Here is an 18107-nt window from a genome sequence, read left to right on the forward strand (position 1 = left end):
GATCCCAGTAACCAGCCACCCTCTCCCCATCTGAGGTGTATCAATCCTAAAGGCCTCCCAACATTGCTAAGTGTTCCCTGGGGGGCTAATTCCCCTAGGATGACATGACCTAGAGGAAAGGATGTTCAGGGGTCAAGCTATGGGAGAGTATGTGCATGTGTGCGAGTGTATGGGTGCATGTGTACACAGGTGCAGAACTGAGAAGACAACATGGAATCACCTTGAGGACTTCAGGTTTAGTCTGAGGAGAGAGCTATTTCTTTCGTTGACTATCTTATCTTTTGTAAAAGCACACGTTGTGGGAATCCCCTTTGTGGGTGTTTTTTTGTTTGGTGAGGTGAGGAAGTCACAAAATAGCCCCTCCCCCTTTCATTAATAATGAGCACTGAAGGGGTGGTGCTTTCAGTGCATGCAGTTTGTTCATGACTTTTTTTTTTTTTTTTAAAATATTTTATTTATTTATTCATGAGAGACACAGACAGAGAGAGAGAGGCAGAGACACAGGCAGAGGGAGAAGCAGGCTCCATGCATGGAGCCTGATGTGGGACTTGATCCCGGGACTCCAGGATCACACCCTGGACCAAAGGCAGGCGCCAAACCGCTGAGCCACCCAGGGATCCCCTGTTCATGACTTTTAACATCATTTGAATCTTGCTACAACATGTGAGGGTACTGATCGCTGATGGGGAACTGAGGCTCAGAGAGAGGTGGAAGCTGGCATTGTCCCTGACCCTCAGGTCACTGCACTCACCATCACTCTGCTCTGAGAGGCTTTCCCAGCTGATGTGGCTACTGCAGTTTCTGAAAGCACAGTGTAGAGCCATTCTCATATATTTTAGTCATTATTTCCATACCCCACTGAACCTTAGAATAGGCTCTAAGTCATCCTACTCTCTCTCTCCTCACGTTTTGGTTTATTTTTGGAAGTGAGATCAATGGATTGCCCTTTGCTTTCTTTCAGGAACCTCTCTGCTGCTTTTCTAAACCACACCCAGGACTAGTGCACATAGTTGGACCTTCATGGAATATATGACAGCCCCTTTCCGGCTCAGTTTCCTGATCAGCAGAATGATAGCTATGCTCCCACACTCTGTAGGTCTTGGTATATTATTTTTTTTTCTTGGTGTGTTATTATTAAGTTTGCTTCTTGACAGGGATGACTTGCTATCTCAAGTAAAAATAATGATAGATATGTAACTTCAGCTTCTAATGAAGTGCCTGGTGCATTGTAGGTGCTTGGTAAATGTTTGTTGAATGACAAAACGTATAATCACATGTTTACCAAGGAAAAGTACCACCTGGGCAAGTGCGGAATTTGCCTAGGTCCTCGGCCTCAGGGGCCCCTGAACTTTGGAATGCCAACCCCTAACATTTTCTGAGCCCCTCCAATGATCAGGATTAGCCAGGGCCAGCTGTGCCATCCAAATAAAGTGCTTTTGAACCCAGCTTGAACCCACTTCAGCTCCGGTCCTTGTTTCTCCCCTTTCGTATGTTCTGTAATCCTCTAGCTAGTGCATAGACCAGGTAACCCAGGGGAGCTTCAGGATGTGTGCCTGTGGGCTTATCTCAGGGACTCATGACCAGGCCCCAGTTCCAGGAGGGCTTTGGTTAAAGCATCTTTTTTGCTGGCCAGAGTATTTCTGTTTTGCAGAATCACATGAAATTGGGCTGTCAGAATGGTGCTGAAACACTGATTTTAGGTGACTCAGTTGTTTATATACATATATACACACTATACACACACACACACACACAGACATACCACATACCCTAGGGGTAACCTTATCTAGTAGGCCATCATTCATTCATTCATTCATTTGGGAAGTCATTCAATGGAGTTCAAGTCTTCAAGTGACCCCTGATTAAGCAGAGTAGTCTGTTCAAGGGCTATATTAGTATTTTATTATTATTATTATCAGTGTGAACACATGCATGGGACCCCAGATGAAGAAGTGGTTAATCCAGCTAGCACATGACATGAGGTCTCAGCATAAGAGAGGTTACCTTTGTGGAGGGAGCTTACTTCTTAAAGAATGGCTAGAATTTTTCCAGGAGGGGCATGTCATGTTTAGGGAACAGAAAATAATTCTGTGGATCTAAAGGATGTGGTAGGGCTTGGAGAGAGATGGGAGGTGAGCTAGCTAGAAAGGCAGGGCCATAACATGAAGGATCTTGTCACCAGGCTGAGGTTTCTGAACCTCATTTCTGAAGAAAATGCAGAGTGAACCAAACACTTTTTAGCCGGGAAAGAGATGGTCACGTGTATAGCATAGGAAGGTCATGCTAATGGCTATACACAGGTTAGCTGGGAGGAAAACAAAACAAGAGTCAGGGAGACCCGTTTTGCAGCTCCAGGTAAGAGGCAAGCAACCCTTGACTGAAGATAGTGACCATGGGGATGGAGAGGCTGTAAGGCCTCAGCTAGTTGGTTCTCAAACCCTGAAAGACTGGGAGAACCAAAGTCATCAGTCCCCTCTCCGTTAGGTTGGTTGTTTTTGTAATGAGCCCATTCTTCTTTCTTCCCTTCCTCCTCTTCTGACTTGACTCTTCTCAGCTTGTTTGATGAAATAAGGCAGGGCGCTGAAGCATGCCTAGCTCCTGGATGTGAGGGCAGCTGAGAGCAACAGCATCCTATGCAGCCCACACTTAGGAAAGCCTCCAGAAAATCTTGCAGAGCAGGGAAGGAAGGAGACAGATCATTTCAGCCTGAATAGAAGGCCTTCCCAAAGACTTCCGTTGTATCCTGAGGGGCTTCAGGTGGGCTCATGAGATGCCTTCGGAATGTCACCGGGCAGGGGGTCCCAGTTCCTCCAAGAGCACAGGTGAGGGGTCTGCAGCCTCTGCTTTACAATGTGCATCCCACCTGTTGCTCTGAGCTCCCCTGCACTGTCTTCCACCCCTAGCAAGGGTATGGATCCCCACCAGGACCTGCTGCATCTCTGGAAATGACCTCAGTCTTCAGAATATTTGTTCTTTTTGGCTTTTCAAACAATGTCCTCGTTTTGCCAGAGGAAAAGGGAAAGAGACTCTCTAAACGAGCAGGCCACCCTTTGTTCTGGGCCCATAAATCTGGCGCGAGCACATGTCCGGCCTTCCCGCCCCTCCTGCATCATTGTCCCTGCTGCTGATTAATAGGTCAGAGCTAACTTTAAACTGGCATTTCCTGACCAGCCATCTCCCAGCCTCCCCACCGCCCTGCCTGGTCTTTCCTTAAAAACCCATCGTATTTTAGAACATGATTTCACTCCATCTTGCAGCCTTTGCCTCACAGTGCACTCCCATGTGATGGCTCTACCGATGGCCAATGCTGTCCACATGGCTTAGGAGCTGGCCAGAGGAAGGGCTCAGACTGAGGGGTGGACATTCAGCGGAGTGGGTATTATGCAACATCTGGCCTGTCTAGTCTTGGAACACTCTGCCTCGGCACTATCGGAGGGTCCTCTTGCAGAGAGGCCGTTCTTCTGTTTTGCCTTTGTCTTTCTTTAATACTCTGTGAGTTACTGAATTATCTCATCCGTGTAAAATGATGTTGTAGAAGAGAAGGTACCAACATGGAAAGACATTTTTGATGCTGACTGAGAAAAGAAGAACACAAGAATTGAGTGTATCTGTATAATTCTTACAGTAACCATGTTTTACCTGGTTAATGAAGAGGTGGGAGATACGTACACCTCACAACTGGCTTCAGTTTTGAGAGCTGTCCCATAAGTTTGGGATAAGCCAGGCATCTTCACCTATGGCTACAACCTCCATCTTGTAAATAACTCAGTTAATAAAAATTCCAATGGCATTTCCAACCTTAGCCAGCTCATCTAGCAATAGCTTATGTGCATTGAAAACCTACTGGCAGTGGGCAGTAGCATCTTACACAGCTTAGCTGAGTTAGTGGTGTGAACAACCCAGCGTTATCCCCATTTTACAGGGAGGATGTGAAAGTCTGCAGAGGGTAAGAGGCTGCTCTATAGTCACACAGCTAGTAAGTGAGAGTGGAATGTGAATCCTCATGTTTCTGATGCGAGAGGTATATTTTTTCTCAATATTCTACCTCCCTCAAAGCCAATTTAGGGTCTGGAAAACATGATTACCATGTAAGAACTTCAGTAAGTTTAGCAAGAGACCTTCTGCACGTCCACACCTGGGAGTAACGGAGTTTGGTTGGGAGGTCTGGTGGTTGGTCAACTGTGCAGCCTCAGTGGCCTCTTTTATACTCCAGTGAGCCATTCCTTCACTCCAGCTTGGGGTCTGAGACAACCGTGTACCTCTACACCCCAAAACCTTTTACAATAGTGACATGGAGTATGATAAAAATGCACAGAGCTGGTGGTTGGTTTCTCTGCCTTCCCCTCATTATCAGCTAATCAGGGAAACAGATTCATCATAAATAAACAGGCCCTGAGAGCACCCAACAGAAATAAACAATGAGTGACATTGAGCAAATTCAGTTTGGATCACTAAAAATCTGGCTCTGGGAGACCTTAATTCCTTGCACATTTCAATCACTGAACTCTTTTTGGAATAAATAGTGTTTCCAGATTTGTGGTGATGAAAGACCAAGATACACTTAAGTCACATATGACATTAAAAAAAAAAGACAAAACAACCTGTTCTACTCATTGTCACATACTACTCATTGCCTCTCAATGTGGTTTCTCCAGTTGTGTTCAGGTATGATCGATCTTTCTTCTGATTTTATTTATTTATTTGACAGAGAAAGAGAGAGTACAAGCAGGGGGAACAGGAGAGGGAGAACCATGCTTCCCATTGAGCAGGGAACCCGATACAGAGCTCGATCCCAGGACCCTGGGATTATGACCTGAGCCAAAGGCAGACATTTAACTGACTGAGCCACCCAGGTGCCCCCATGTATGATCTTTCAAGGCTAGGGAAGCCGTAGTTAGTATGAAAACTTAAGAAAATGTTGATAGACAAAAATAGCACAGGCCACTCCCAATCTCATCACAAAGATTTGTTCATTGTTGACATTTGTTGTATTTTTTTTGAAGGGGTGTGTGTGTGTAGGTATGTGCGTGTGTATGCATACTTATCCATATGACTAGATAATAGGTATATTGAATAGGATTAGGTTGTACTTTCTTCTTTGTAGCCTAACTTACTCATTCAACAGCCAGAACATCCTTCCATGATAGTAGCTATTCTATAGTATCATTTCCGGCTGAGCAGTGTTTCATTACCTGGATATGCCATAAAAATGTTAGCCCATTTCCTATTTTGCCCACTGCTTCTGATTTTGGTTGCTGTCAGGGAATTAGTCATTGAGACTTTCCATGTGTTGAATTATTTGTGAATCTATCATAATATGTGGTAGTGCTCTGTGATGGAAGAACTTCTGTTCCAATCCCATCTTGGTTCCTTACTCTTTTTTTTGACTTTGTGTAAGTCATTTAACTTCTGTGAGCCTCGATTACCTTCTGTGGATAAAGTGGGTAATGAACTTTTCCCCAAAGGGCTATTGTAAAAATGAAGTGAGATAAGATATATATAGAATCTGGAAATTCTATAGAGTGGGTTGGCAGCAAATGATTTGCTATCACTGTTGCAGAGGAGGGGCGTCCAGCCAGAGGGAAAGGGGTGAGGGTGGTGTCTGTGTGGAGCCAAGGAGCCTGGATGAGCCCTGAAGAGAGAGTTGGGGTGATCAGGCAAAGGGAAGACTTGCAAAATACTCCTCTGGGCCTCTGTTTTAGTTATGCGATCTGGATTTGGTGGTCTGAGGGAGGACACCTTCCCTAATTTCCTGCCAGGTGTTAGAGGATGCCAGTGAGAAAGTGCTATTGGCATATTTGCTGCTATCTGGCCATGTGATTGTGAAAAGGCACAGTGGGCCTTGCAGGTGTTGCTCGCTCACTACAAGGGAGGACATAGAACTTGAGGTTGGCTATGGTAGCGCCTTGAGAACTGCTGGTTTCCATCCTCTAGGCATTGCATGTTAAGAGTTAAGCGCTAGGCTGAGAAGTCTCAGGTAGATCTGAGTCCCAGTCCCTGCTCCAACACTTGTCTGATCTTCAAATCCTATCTATAAAACTGGGACAATGATATTAGCCTCAGAGGATGTTATAAAGATAATGAGAGATAATATGTGCAAAGCTGATACCTGAAAACCTAAATAGGTGGTGAACATGGATTTTCTACTCCAACTGTCCTACCTCCCTTACTTGCTCACTGACACTTTACCTCTTGCCTCTGCATGGCTTGAGGAGACCTGGCAATAGCTAGGCATTTACAGAGGAGAGAAAACAATGAGAGGAAAACACTGTGGATGGAGGGGGTTGTGGACACTAGGGGAGAGGGGATGAGGTCTGAACCAGAAGCTTCAGATAAACCTTGTAATCCAATGTTCTGATCCAGACTGGACAGAGGCTACTAGGAGGTGGTGATGATCTATACCTGCGCTGCTGGGAGTGAGGCTTTCAACAAATGCTTTCAAGAAGGAAAGAGCCCAGGAGCATTGGGAGTTTCTCATAATTCTTGCCTGGAAACAGGAGGCAAACCCAAATGACTTTTTGAGATCTCTCTCCAGGATACGTGGTTAGCTGTAACTGTAGGATGGTGCTACTCAAAGTGTGGTCCACAAGGCCGGTTCATGACGAGATAGAAAACTGAGAGCAAATGCTTGGGAAATTTTATAAGAATTCAGCCGAGTACTATTGTGTTTGTATGTCCTTTAAACTTTTACATTTCTAGTAATTTATTTTTATTATGTTTCACAAATGTCACAGTCTGTGATAGATTAGTGAATTAAAACAAAACAAAGTGGGTTCTCCCCAAAGATACTTTGAGAAGCACTGCTCTGGGCTACTTCATAAATTATTCTCCTCCAGGGAGTTCCAGGCATTTTCACTTTGGAGGCAGATGTAGAATGATGGATCAGAACGAGGTTTGGACGGGGTCAGAAAGCCCTTGGTTCCTGACTTCACCATACCACAGACTAGCTATGTGGTCTCGTAAAGCCTCCCCTATGATCAGTTTCATTATCTGTGAAATGAGGGTAATAAAACTTGCCACATGGGATTTGTGAGATTTAGTGTAGGTAAAGGGCTTGATGAGATCTCTAGCCTATGGTAGGCACTAAAAATATTTGTTTCTTTTCTCTCTTCCCTTTGCGGTTAACTTACATGTCTAAAAATTTCAGTGTTTAGCTTTCTTGGTCCCTTGAGAAATATTTCTATTTCTGTCCTCCTGGCCTTTGATTGTCCTAGGTTAATGGAGGTTCTTTACATTGCCATAATAAGAATCCCAGCATTTTATGTACATTTGCCCTTCCTCACAATAAACCTACAAGGTAGAGATTCTTCCATTCTGAAAAGAGGAAACAGAAGTCAGAGAAGTTGAATGCCTTGCTTAAAGTCATACAACAATGTTAAGGACCACTTGAAATTCAGATTTGTCCAGCTACCCAAGCTTCCTTCTGTACTACTGTGCTTTCAGTGGATAAGAGTTCTTTCTGGAGCCTTTAGTCTTAAGGTCATTGACTCTCCTTTCCTCTTATCATTTTCTCTTTTGTAGGTGACTGTTCAGAGAGCCATGTTCAAATGTTCAGTAAACCCAGGAGAACCAAGGACCCTTGATTAGAGCCAATGGCTGTATGGGGAGCCAGCAGAGTTGTACTTTTGGCAATTTTCTGTCTGCCTGTCTGTCGCCGAAACACAACGTGTCAGCTACTTTTGGCAATTTTTACAGCAGAGAACAAACAAGGGCTGCCCATTGCTTCGGCCCATCCACCTCTGCGAAGGTCCCGAAGAATGTTTTGGGATAGGTATTTTTCTCTCAACTCTGGAAATGAAACTTCTATTGTGTTTGGCTGTGGACACATCTGCCAAGGCAGCTGCTCACATTGCATAACTTATGCTTCTTACCAGCTAACTCTGGCCTTACCGTAGGCAGAGGACATGACCATTTTTCTTGCTCAAATATGAAAAGTAGATGAAAAGTAGACTCCTAGATGTAGACTGTGGTGATGAAAGTAGACTCCTACCCCCCACCCACCCTCTGCCCCATGAAGAGAAAAGCGGTCCCACCATCTGTGCAGGGATACAGTGAGATAGATGATGGTGATAGAGTGGATCCTGGCTTCATGGTTAAAGAGACTTGAGTTTCAATTCAAACTTTCTCTCTGGAATTCCTGAGCTTCTATTTTCTCATTGGTAAAGTGGAGACAAGAATACAGCTTGTCTCATGGTGAGGCTTACATAGGCAGGATTTATATCAGGGCCCGGTAATCATAGTGGCAAACTATTCTGTGAGATAGACGTGGTGCAGGCATGGTTGTGAGAACTTTATTTATAAACTCATTTTGTTCTCACCACAAACCCCATGAGCAGATATCATTATCCTTGCTTTGCAGAAGAGGAAGCTGAAGCAAGGAGATTATGTAACTTGCCCAAGGTCACATAGTAAGTGATGAACTGGGATTCACTCTGGGGAGTCTGTGCTCTTAGCTACAACTTTCATACTGCCTCTCACTACAATATTCAGTAAGCCTGTGCAGGAGAATTTCCTCTATTCCCCTTATGCAAGTGATGTTTTCTTAACAGAAAAAGATCTGTCCTGTGAGATTTAAGACATGAAACTCAAATGCAATAAATAAGAGTAGAAATTTATAAAGTCACTTTAAAAAGAGTCTCCTAGACTAGCAGAACTTATCAATGACAGGATTGAGGTATTAAGTATGAGAAGATGGAACAGAACATCCTGAAAGGGGTTCACTGTCCATGCAAATGAGGATTGAAGGAAGTCACAGCAGTGTCTGGGCAGAGCCAATCCTGGCATCGACTAAGCCAAAGTCTTGACTGATAGACTTTTAGAATTATAATTCATGGATACAACTATTCCCATTGACCCCATCTGCCAAGGGGAAGAGGATGTTTGTTGAGAAACGTCAAACATAGGTTTCTGATCTACCTGATGGCTGAATGTAAATGAATGCACTGACATTCTGGTTTGTACATCCATCTTTTTGTGCTTGGTTTGATATAAATCTTTGTGAGAGACTTATTCTTCATGTTCTAATCAAACCAGGCTTCTGAGTTAGAAAAGCATAGGCTGAATCTTGGGCTAGGATGATTTCACAAAAATAATAAAATATAGACTATTGTGGCTCCTGGGGGATAGCCAGTTGGACTTCTTCAAACAGTATTGTTCATGCTGCTATGCACACTGTCCTCTTTCTCACCTTGGCTTCCAAAGATGTCATTGACTCTAGGCCCAGCTGCTGTGTATGTCTCCCTTAGAAGCTCTGGACAGTTTTAATGGTTAGAAAGTTCTCTCTGGTCTAGCTTGAAAATCAGCCTGCCAGTTGCTCCAAACTTTTGCTTCTATTTGACACTTAGCCTGTTCCTTTGTCCTTGAGATATCCCTTTGAGATTTTGTTTTAAATAATAAATTTATTTTTTATTGGTGTTCAATTTGCCAACATACAGAATAACACCCAGTGCTCATCCCATCAAGTGCCCACCTCAATGCCCGCCACCCAGTCACCCCCACCTCTCACCCTCCTCCCCTTCCACCACCCCTAGTTCGTTTCCCAGAGTTAGGAGTCTTCCATGTTCTGTCTCCCTTTCTGATATTTCCCACTGATTTTTTCTCCTTTCCCCTTTAGTCCTTTTCACTATTATTTATATTCCCCAAATGAATGAGACCATACAATGTTTGTCCTTCTCCGATTGACTTATTTCACTCAGCATAATACCCTCCACTTCCATAGTGATGATTATGCGGACTCTGTCTTCTCATTCCAAATTTAATCTGTGGTTGTGTAATATAAATACATCGCTCCTTATCATTCTCTTATCTTCTTTTGCCACATAGCTGCAGGGATGGTCATGGCCTGATGGACAAGCTCTAATGAGGTCCAAGGGTCCCAGGCTACAGGTCTTGAGTCTCTTGGTATGGTTTATCATGGTGTCAAGAAGGTGGCTTATGTTGCTAGAGCCATTCTCCAAGGGGGGTTTATGGTGAAGGCTGTTAGGGAGAGGAGGTATATGGAATTTTGGCAATGTCTGTCAATGTGTTAAATGCCCTAGTGATCCTACCAAAGGGATCTAATGGATGGAGATGTTGTTACAGTTTGAATGTTTAAGGGTGGCTACTACAGCTTTGCTTAAAAGAGAAGCTGTCTCAAGTTATGGTCAAGTAAACTATGTATAGGTTGGGGATACACAGAGGTAAAGTATTGCTAAGACTAGGACGAGTAGGGTGGGTCTTTATATACTGGCGTGGAAGATGGACCAAGGTATATTTTAAAGTGAAAAACAAATCAAGCTCAAGAACATTCTTTATCATGTGATTCTATTTTTAGTTTAAAGAAAATTATACAGGTTGTAAAGTCATACACAAACACCTGAAAGAAGACACACACTTGACTGTTAAAAGTGGTAACCTTTGCAGGGCAGAGTCGGTGGGAAATAGGATTTTTAAAAATTTCACAAGATATATATTTTCTACTTTTTTCTTTATAGATATTTTCTGTAGATATCTTCTTTCTTATTTTAGTGTTTCTGTATTGTTTGAATGAAGGCATATTGCTTTTTAAAATAAAAGCAATGCTTTCTAAAAAGGAACATGGCACTATGCTTGTCTTTATTTTTCTTTCAATAATAGGTTTTAAAACGATAAAACTAAAAAAAATGATAAAACTAATGCATCATGGTAAAAATTCAAAAATTATAAAAAATATATACAGTGAATAGTAGGTCTGCTCACCATTTCACTCCCCAGAATTTCTTCTGTGCAGACACAACTATATATATAGTTGGTTATATATTATATATATGTAGTATATATGTAAGCATATAATATTATATATATCATATATATATATATATATATATATATATATATAACAAAATGTCCCCTTAAAACCACTTACATACAAATGGGATCCTACGGTATTCTGTATGCTGCTTTTTTTTTTTAACTTAATAATATATTATATAGAACTTTTCCTGTAATGACATATACAGATGATCATATGGTTGTTCCATAATTTGCTTACTAGACATTTAGGTTATTTTTTTTTCCTATTATAAGCAATGCTATAAATGCTGTCTGTGGTAAATGCATATAACAGCATGTTAAAGCAGCAAGTCTGAGTTTTTGGCTGAGGCCCCAAATGCCTAGAAACAATATAGTCAGTATTGAATAGCTCCCTCTGCAATCCTAAAGGAGGTGCTGGCCCACCTAGATAGGCCCCACTGCGATTGCATAGCCCCCCTTTACCAGGACAGACCATTACCTGACTCCCATGTTCTGGAGGTGGTAGAGATTGGAGAGGCTGGGAAGGGAGAGTCTCTTTGGAGAGTGTTGTTGGTGGGTCTCCTGTCCCTCCCTGAGAGGGGACATTGCATTAAACCAATTGAGAAAGGCTTAGACAGAAACTTGGAAGAGCATGGCATCAGTTCCAGTGACCTGAGTTTGGGAGCCTGGGGAAGTAAGGAGAGGCAGAGTTGGCCTGAGGTGGGAGAGAAGGAGAGAGATAGAGAGCACCCTGCTGGGAGCCAGGGACCCTCCATCCACAGAGGTGAGCAAAATAACCAGTGTTCCATGTTCTAGAAATGGGTCAGCAGGAGAGAGACAGATGAGAGCCACCTTGAGAGAGACTCTTCCCAATGGCGCTTTCTGATAGAACAGAAAAGGGGAGTATTAAAAGCCTAGGGCCTAAGGCAGAAGTTAAAAGTAGTGGGATGGAGGAGCCTCCCTGGCATCGAGGAAATTGCTAATGGAAGTTTTCGAGGTGGGTTATGTGGGAAAACACAAAAGCCACCCAGCTTGGAGAGCAGCAGGGCCAGCCATGTGAAGCTCGCCCCCTTTCTGTGTACTCTTTATCTGGATCCTGTTCTGTGGAGGCAGTGAGGTGAGCAAGAAGAGATGTGGAAGACAGAACACAATCTTGCCTCCCTTTCCCACACTGACATCCAGGTTTGAAGCAGACCTGAGTTGAGGAAGGGAGAAAATTTCATGCAGTTTGTTAGGGGCACCTGTATGGCTCCATTGGTTAAGCATCTGACTCTTGATTTTGGCTCAGGTCATGATCTCAGGGTCATGAGATGAAGCCCTGTGTGGGGCTCCATGCTGAGCATGGAGCTGCTTAAGATTCATCCCCCTCCTCCACCAGTGCATGCTCTCTCTCTTTTCTTTTTTAAAAAATGCAATTTGTCAATTTGTTTAGAGTTTGGTTAAATATACTGGAGTGTGATTTGAAATCCTAGAGATTCTTTTTCTTTTATTTTTTAAAGATTTTATTTATTTATTCATGAGAGACACACAGAATGAGGCAGAGACATAGGAAAAGGGAGGAGAAGCAGGCTCTATGCAGGGAGCCTGATGTGGGACTCAATCTCGGGACTCTGGGACCACGCCCTGAGCCAAAGGCAGATAGATGCTTAACCATTGAGCCACCCAGGCATCCCGAAATCACAGAGATTCTTTGTGGAGCAGATGAATTAGTTCATAGGATGAAGAAATAAAATAAAATTGCATTATAATTGCCCTTTATTGATTGAGTCCAGCTCATTTGACGTTCTTGGTGAACATGTGTGATTTTATATGTAGAGTAAATTTCTAGAAGTAGGATTTCTGTGCAAAATGGTGTATTTAACATTTTAAGAAATGTGAAAAAGAAAAAAATGTTAATAAAGTCAAATTGCTCTGCAAATAATTTAATCCCATTTACATTTTCCGAGTGTGTGAAAGTGTATTCCCAACATCTCCTTCCTACTCCATGAGTATCAAACATTTTCATCTTTGCTACTCTACCAGGTTGAAAAAAATGGTATTCCATATATAGAAATATTTTCATTATGAGAGAAGTTAACATATTTGTATTTCTTTTTCTGTGAACACCATTGCAAATGGCTCTTGCTATCCATTTTTCCCCTATTAGGGTTGGTCTTTTTCTTATTAACTTAACTATAAGGAACTCTTTATATATTAAGGCATTAGCCCTTGGCCTATCACATATGTTACAGATATTTGTCCACTTATTTGTTTTTGATATAGGTTATTGTGCACTAATGAATTTTCAAGTGTGTGGATATTACTGTATAGAAAGAATATAAATTTACTCTGATGTTCTCTTGACTTAATAGGAGATTTTTTTTTTTTTTATATTTTCTCCATCAGTAGATATTCCAAATCTAACTAAAACCATGGAGGCAAGGGTTGGCCCTTGAGGTCAAATAGTTGGAAACCACTACCCTTAGGCTGTTCTTGTTCCACCTCAGAGCTGAGCGCAGCCTTCCTGGGTTGAAGTTTAGCACTTAAGTCTCTTGTGAAGCCAGAAATCATTAAATCACTAATTTCTTATAAAACATAAGCAATAACATTTCAAGGTGGGGCCAAAGCAAAAAATAAAAATAAAAAAAAAGGAGGAACTGGAATATTTCTCTTCCTCTCCTCCTTTCTCCCTTCTCCCTTTGAACACCCTCCCTTCCTCCTTTGCTTTTCTCTCTTCTCTAGCCTCCTAGAGGGAAGACAAGAGAAGCAGAGAGGAGAACAAGTGGGAGGAGGAAGGTGACAGAAAAGCAAGGCTCTCAGTTGTCAAAGATTAAGCCTAAACTCTTGTGTGTGGCATTCAAGGCCCACATCCAGCTCTACCTCCCTCCTCTCTGACCTGCACACCCTGCCTCTTAGTCACTAGTCTATTGGCTAAGCTCTGCCCAGGGCAGCCTTCTGGCCTTGCCTCCAGCTGGTTTCTCTACCAAGAACTTGCTTCCCCTTCCCTGCCTGGTGTGCTTGTACTTTTCAGACATCACTTCCTCCAGGAAGCTTTCCTGGGCTCAGTCTGGGTTAGTTTTCCCTCCAATGGCTCATCTCTTTCTTACAGGCATTTACAGTGTTTACTCCATAAGTCTCTGGTCTCTCCCACTGACCTGAGAGGCCCTTGAAGGTAGGAACTTGCCCACTTCACCTCTGGAACTGAACCAGTTCTTGGGTAGTGGCTTAGTTGATGTTCGTTGAAAAAAACATGGTTTAAAGAGCAAATGTGTGTGTTGGAGAAGTCGTGAACGTAATCAGAACAGTATCCTCCCCAGTGGTGATGGTGTACCCCAGAGAGCTTCATGCATGCCAGCTTCCCCCTCTGCATCTCCTAAGCTAGAGACTGGCAACCTTGATTCATTCAACCATGGATTCAGGCAAAGCTGCTGATGGGCAGAGGTCAAGCCCTGACCCCCACTGGAAGCCCCATGCCCTTTGTCGTGCCAGGGAAGAAGGGAAAATTCAGAGCTATTGGCTATTGAGGTTCCTTCCCAAGAAAAGTCTGTTTAGAATAGTTGTCTTTAAACTTTGGCCAATGTCAGAATCACCTGGGGAACTCTGGTAAAATACTAAGGCCCAGGCCACATCCTACTTCAAGGAGCCTGGGCGTCTGCATTCTTCAGTTACTCTCCAGGTGATTGTTTCTGCCATGGACTGAGGTCTGAGAACCACTGGCATACAGCAGGTGGTCGCTCTCTCTTATCCCAGCAGCATTCTTCCATCACTGGCAACGGCGACTAGTCCAATCTCTTCAAATGCTGTTTTATGCTTGTGTTTCTTCCGCTAGGTTCAGCCTGAAATAGCTGTGGGCTCTTGCCCTTTCTTCTCCTCACACCACCTGCTACCATGTTTCAAGCAGAATTTAGTTTGCATATAAATTCTTCATTATCCTCAGCAGCATTTATTTGGTGCCCACTCCTTCTGTGTGGAATGAATACAAACAGGGCAGTTCAGTTAGAACGCACTGACCTGTCTCTGCTGGGAGCAGTAGGTTAGGCATGGAGAAATGGAAGACCTGGTCCTGCCTCAGGGAGCTCGCCGGCTTGCTGAATGCACGGAGTGTGGCGAGCTGGGAGTCAGGCATCACAGTGCTGCCACCAACCGCACGTCACTCTGAGCCTCAGTTTCTCCAGTTCTTAAATGCAAGCAATAACAATTGCAGTCATGTTCATCTTCATGGCTTCACTGAGGACCGTGTGGAATAATGAGAGTTGAAGTGTTTTCTAAACAAACCCATGGACAGAAGATACTGTCACAAAGGGAAAACAACCGGGTAAATACGAATAATACAAAAAGTTTCTCCAGCTCTCTCTAGCCTACATTCTTCCCCCACAGATATCAGCTTTTAATCAGAGGTGGCACATCTTAAGATGTTGAGCTGTTCTTTCTCGGTTAGTTTCTAAGCTCTGGCTGAGATGTGGCAAGCCACTGGGGGCTTCTTTTGGAACCTTCTGAGAAATATGCTGTGGAAGCCTTCTCTCCTTGCCTCATGGTCGGCTCCATCTGCCATCTGCCCATTCGGAGCATTGCTGATGCTGGTGGGCTGTCCCTCTGTCTCTGACTGGCATTGGGAAGATCGCACTCACACTTTCTGGTGTGTTTGCCATTAGCAAAGCATCACTTCCCTTTTAAGAAAAGAAATTATTTTCTATCAGGAAGAAAAATCGCTACCACTTTGGATGGTTTGGACAAATCATGCAGAAACCACATTTTTCTCAGAAATATGGAGACATAAGTGTCAGGTACAGTTCATGGCTTGTAAAATAATAATACTAACCCTCAACATTTATTAGTGCTGCTTAGTTTACTGAGAAGCTAGTTTCACATCTCTTTTCTCATCAGTTGCTCACAATCACCTTCCGGAGTAGCGTGGACAGCAATCTCTATTTTACAGATAAGGACAGTGAGCCCTGGTAAGGCGAGCAGGCTCTTATAGGGTCACAGCTAAGAAGATCCTGGGATTGCTTCCTTCCTAAGGGGCAAAAGTAGCTTTCGGGATGCTTGGGGAACCCAGCACACCCATGCAGCAACAGCTAGGACGTTTCAAGAATGAGTCTCACCTGTTTTCCTAAGTGAGCTCTCCAGTTGTCCCTCCCTAAGGATTGCTGGGAACACCCGACGCATCTGTCAGCGCAGCTCCCATTACAGCTCGTGAGGAAGGGCCTGTTACGGGGCTGTTAGTCATGCACGTGCTGCTCTGGATCATCAGTGCGGCATGGCCCTCCGCCAGGCACCCGGCTCTCCCCGCCAGTCTTGCAGCGCCTGTAAAACACGGAGGGACCGTCTCCGTGTTTGAGTCTCCCATTGGCTGTAACACTACCTTGACTGCAGAGTTTGGACCATTTCCTTCTAGAAGGCTGATCCCTTGGCAATTCAGATCACCTGATCTGATTCCATTTCTTTTAGTTAATGTTCTTGTTGGCTCCCCTCTCTCTGTGTGTCTGAGCTGCTTTTTCTACAAAATTAGCCCTCCTGTTGAATCATTTCTTAGACATCTGTGGAGCCGTCTTCCTCCCCACTTCTACATTCAGTGTCTTAGGCCATGTTCTCTCCATCAGTGTCTCAGACAGAGGTAAGGGCAGCGGCCTCCAAAGGGTCTCCTGGCACCTGAACTCTTTCCTGTCATTTGCCCACACTTATCTTTCTGGGATGTGTGTCTGACCACGACACCCTCTCCAGTGGCTCTCCACTGGCCCCATGATAAAATCTGTTTTCCTCAGAGGCACCACCTCCATTTGTTCCATGCCATATCGGTCCCCTCCTTTTAGCTCCAGCTATGTCTAGATTGTCATCATTCCCCAAATCTGCCATGTTCTTTCATTCTTCCTTCCTTTTTCTCACACTGTTGCCTCTCTTGGGGTGCCTTCCCCTTTCCTGCTTAGTAGGCACACTTCTAGTAATTTCTCAAGGCTCCGTTTTTATGCCATCTTCTCTGTGTAGCTTTTTCTGATATTCTTAGTAAGGATGAATCTTCTCTCCTTTGTGCCTGCAGCATATGGGTTATTTATGGGTATCCATTATTATATTTTATATCCATTTTTCATTAATTCCTTCTTATAGTTATTGCTTTATCAATCAGCAATGAACAGAAAATATATATCAAGTAGTGATAATTCTTGGGAAAGGGTATACCTGTTAGAGAAGTGGGAGATGTACACCAACATATTTAAGATACTATCTTCACTCTTAAGGAACTGATCATTGGACCATGATACCCATAAATCAGTAAATTTAGTACACTGTATTACATGCTGTGATGAAGATGTGAACAAAGGAATATGGAGAAGGCAACAGACTGATTCTGCTCAGGAAAATCTAGGAGGGCTTCACAGAAGGGTAGACAATTGAGTTGGGCCTTTAATTTATTCATTCGGATTTAATCAATTAATTAATTCAAGACACACAGAGAGAGGCAGAGACACAGGCAGAAGGAGAAGCAGTCTTCTCACAGGGAGCCCGATGCGGGACTTGATCCCCAGACTGGGATCACACCCTGAGCCAAAGGCAGATATTCAACCCTGAGCCACCCAGTCATCCCATTCAGATTTTTAAAAAGTTTTTATTTTAATTCCAGTTAGTTAACATAGTTAACATACAGGGTTATAATAGTTTCAGTATTCATTCAAATTTATTGAGGACTTGTTAGCAGTCAGGGACACTCACCATGAGCTGGATGTGAGTGATACACAATGAACAAGAGAGAACTTGCAGTTCCAGCAGGAGAAGGAGCATGAACAAATGTATAGACTTGTGAAAGGCCCTGGAAAGGGATTCTGTGTGGCTGGAGCTTAAGAAGTGCTGGGGAAATGAGGACAAATAAGACTAGAAGAGTAGGCACCAGACTGTGAATGTTTGTATACAATTATGGCAAACAGCTTGTAGTGTATCCCTAAAAGACTTATTTTGCCACCTGTCCGTGGGTCTCACCAATAGTCATGCTGTATTCTGTCTCTTCCACTACATGGTGAGCATGTTGCAGGCACAGGTCCTAGATCCTCAGGACCCAGAGTATGTGACACATAACAGGGCTACAGGCAATCTTTGTTGAATCAGTAATTATAACTCCATAACTCTATTTAGTAGGATTTTGGTGTCATGTGTTTGGTGTCATGAGATTTACTTATATTTTAGCTGCTATTCTTGATGAGCTGCTATGCTGAATATAACCTGCCTGGTCCTAATTTGTAGGGCAGGGTTTCAGGGGTTAAGTGGACCCAGAACACATGTAACTTACGGCACTTAGTTTTATTTGACAACTTGGCAACAACCTAGAACAAGGGTTGGCAAACTAGGGCTCATGAGCTAAATCTATCCAGCTCCTGTTTTTCTAAGTAAAA

At 43.3% G+C, this 18107-nt stretch overlaps 1 long non-coding RNA gene across 2 annotated transcripts in view; it reads left to right on the forward strand.

Moving 5' to 3' along the window:
* The window catches only part of LOC144322607 (uncharacterized), a 202154-nt gene that overhangs the window by 52005 nt on the left and 132042 nt on the right, over positions 1 to 18107 (forward strand). The gene's annotated exons all lie outside the window — the stretch shown is intronic.

The sequence above is a fragment of the Canis aureus genome, chromosome 10 (assembly GCF_053574225.1).
Source record: "Canis aureus isolate CA01 chromosome 10, VMU_Caureus_v.1.0, whole genome shotgun sequence".
Lineage (NCBI taxonomy): Eukaryota > Metazoa > Chordata > Mammalia > Carnivora > Canidae > Canis > Canis aureus.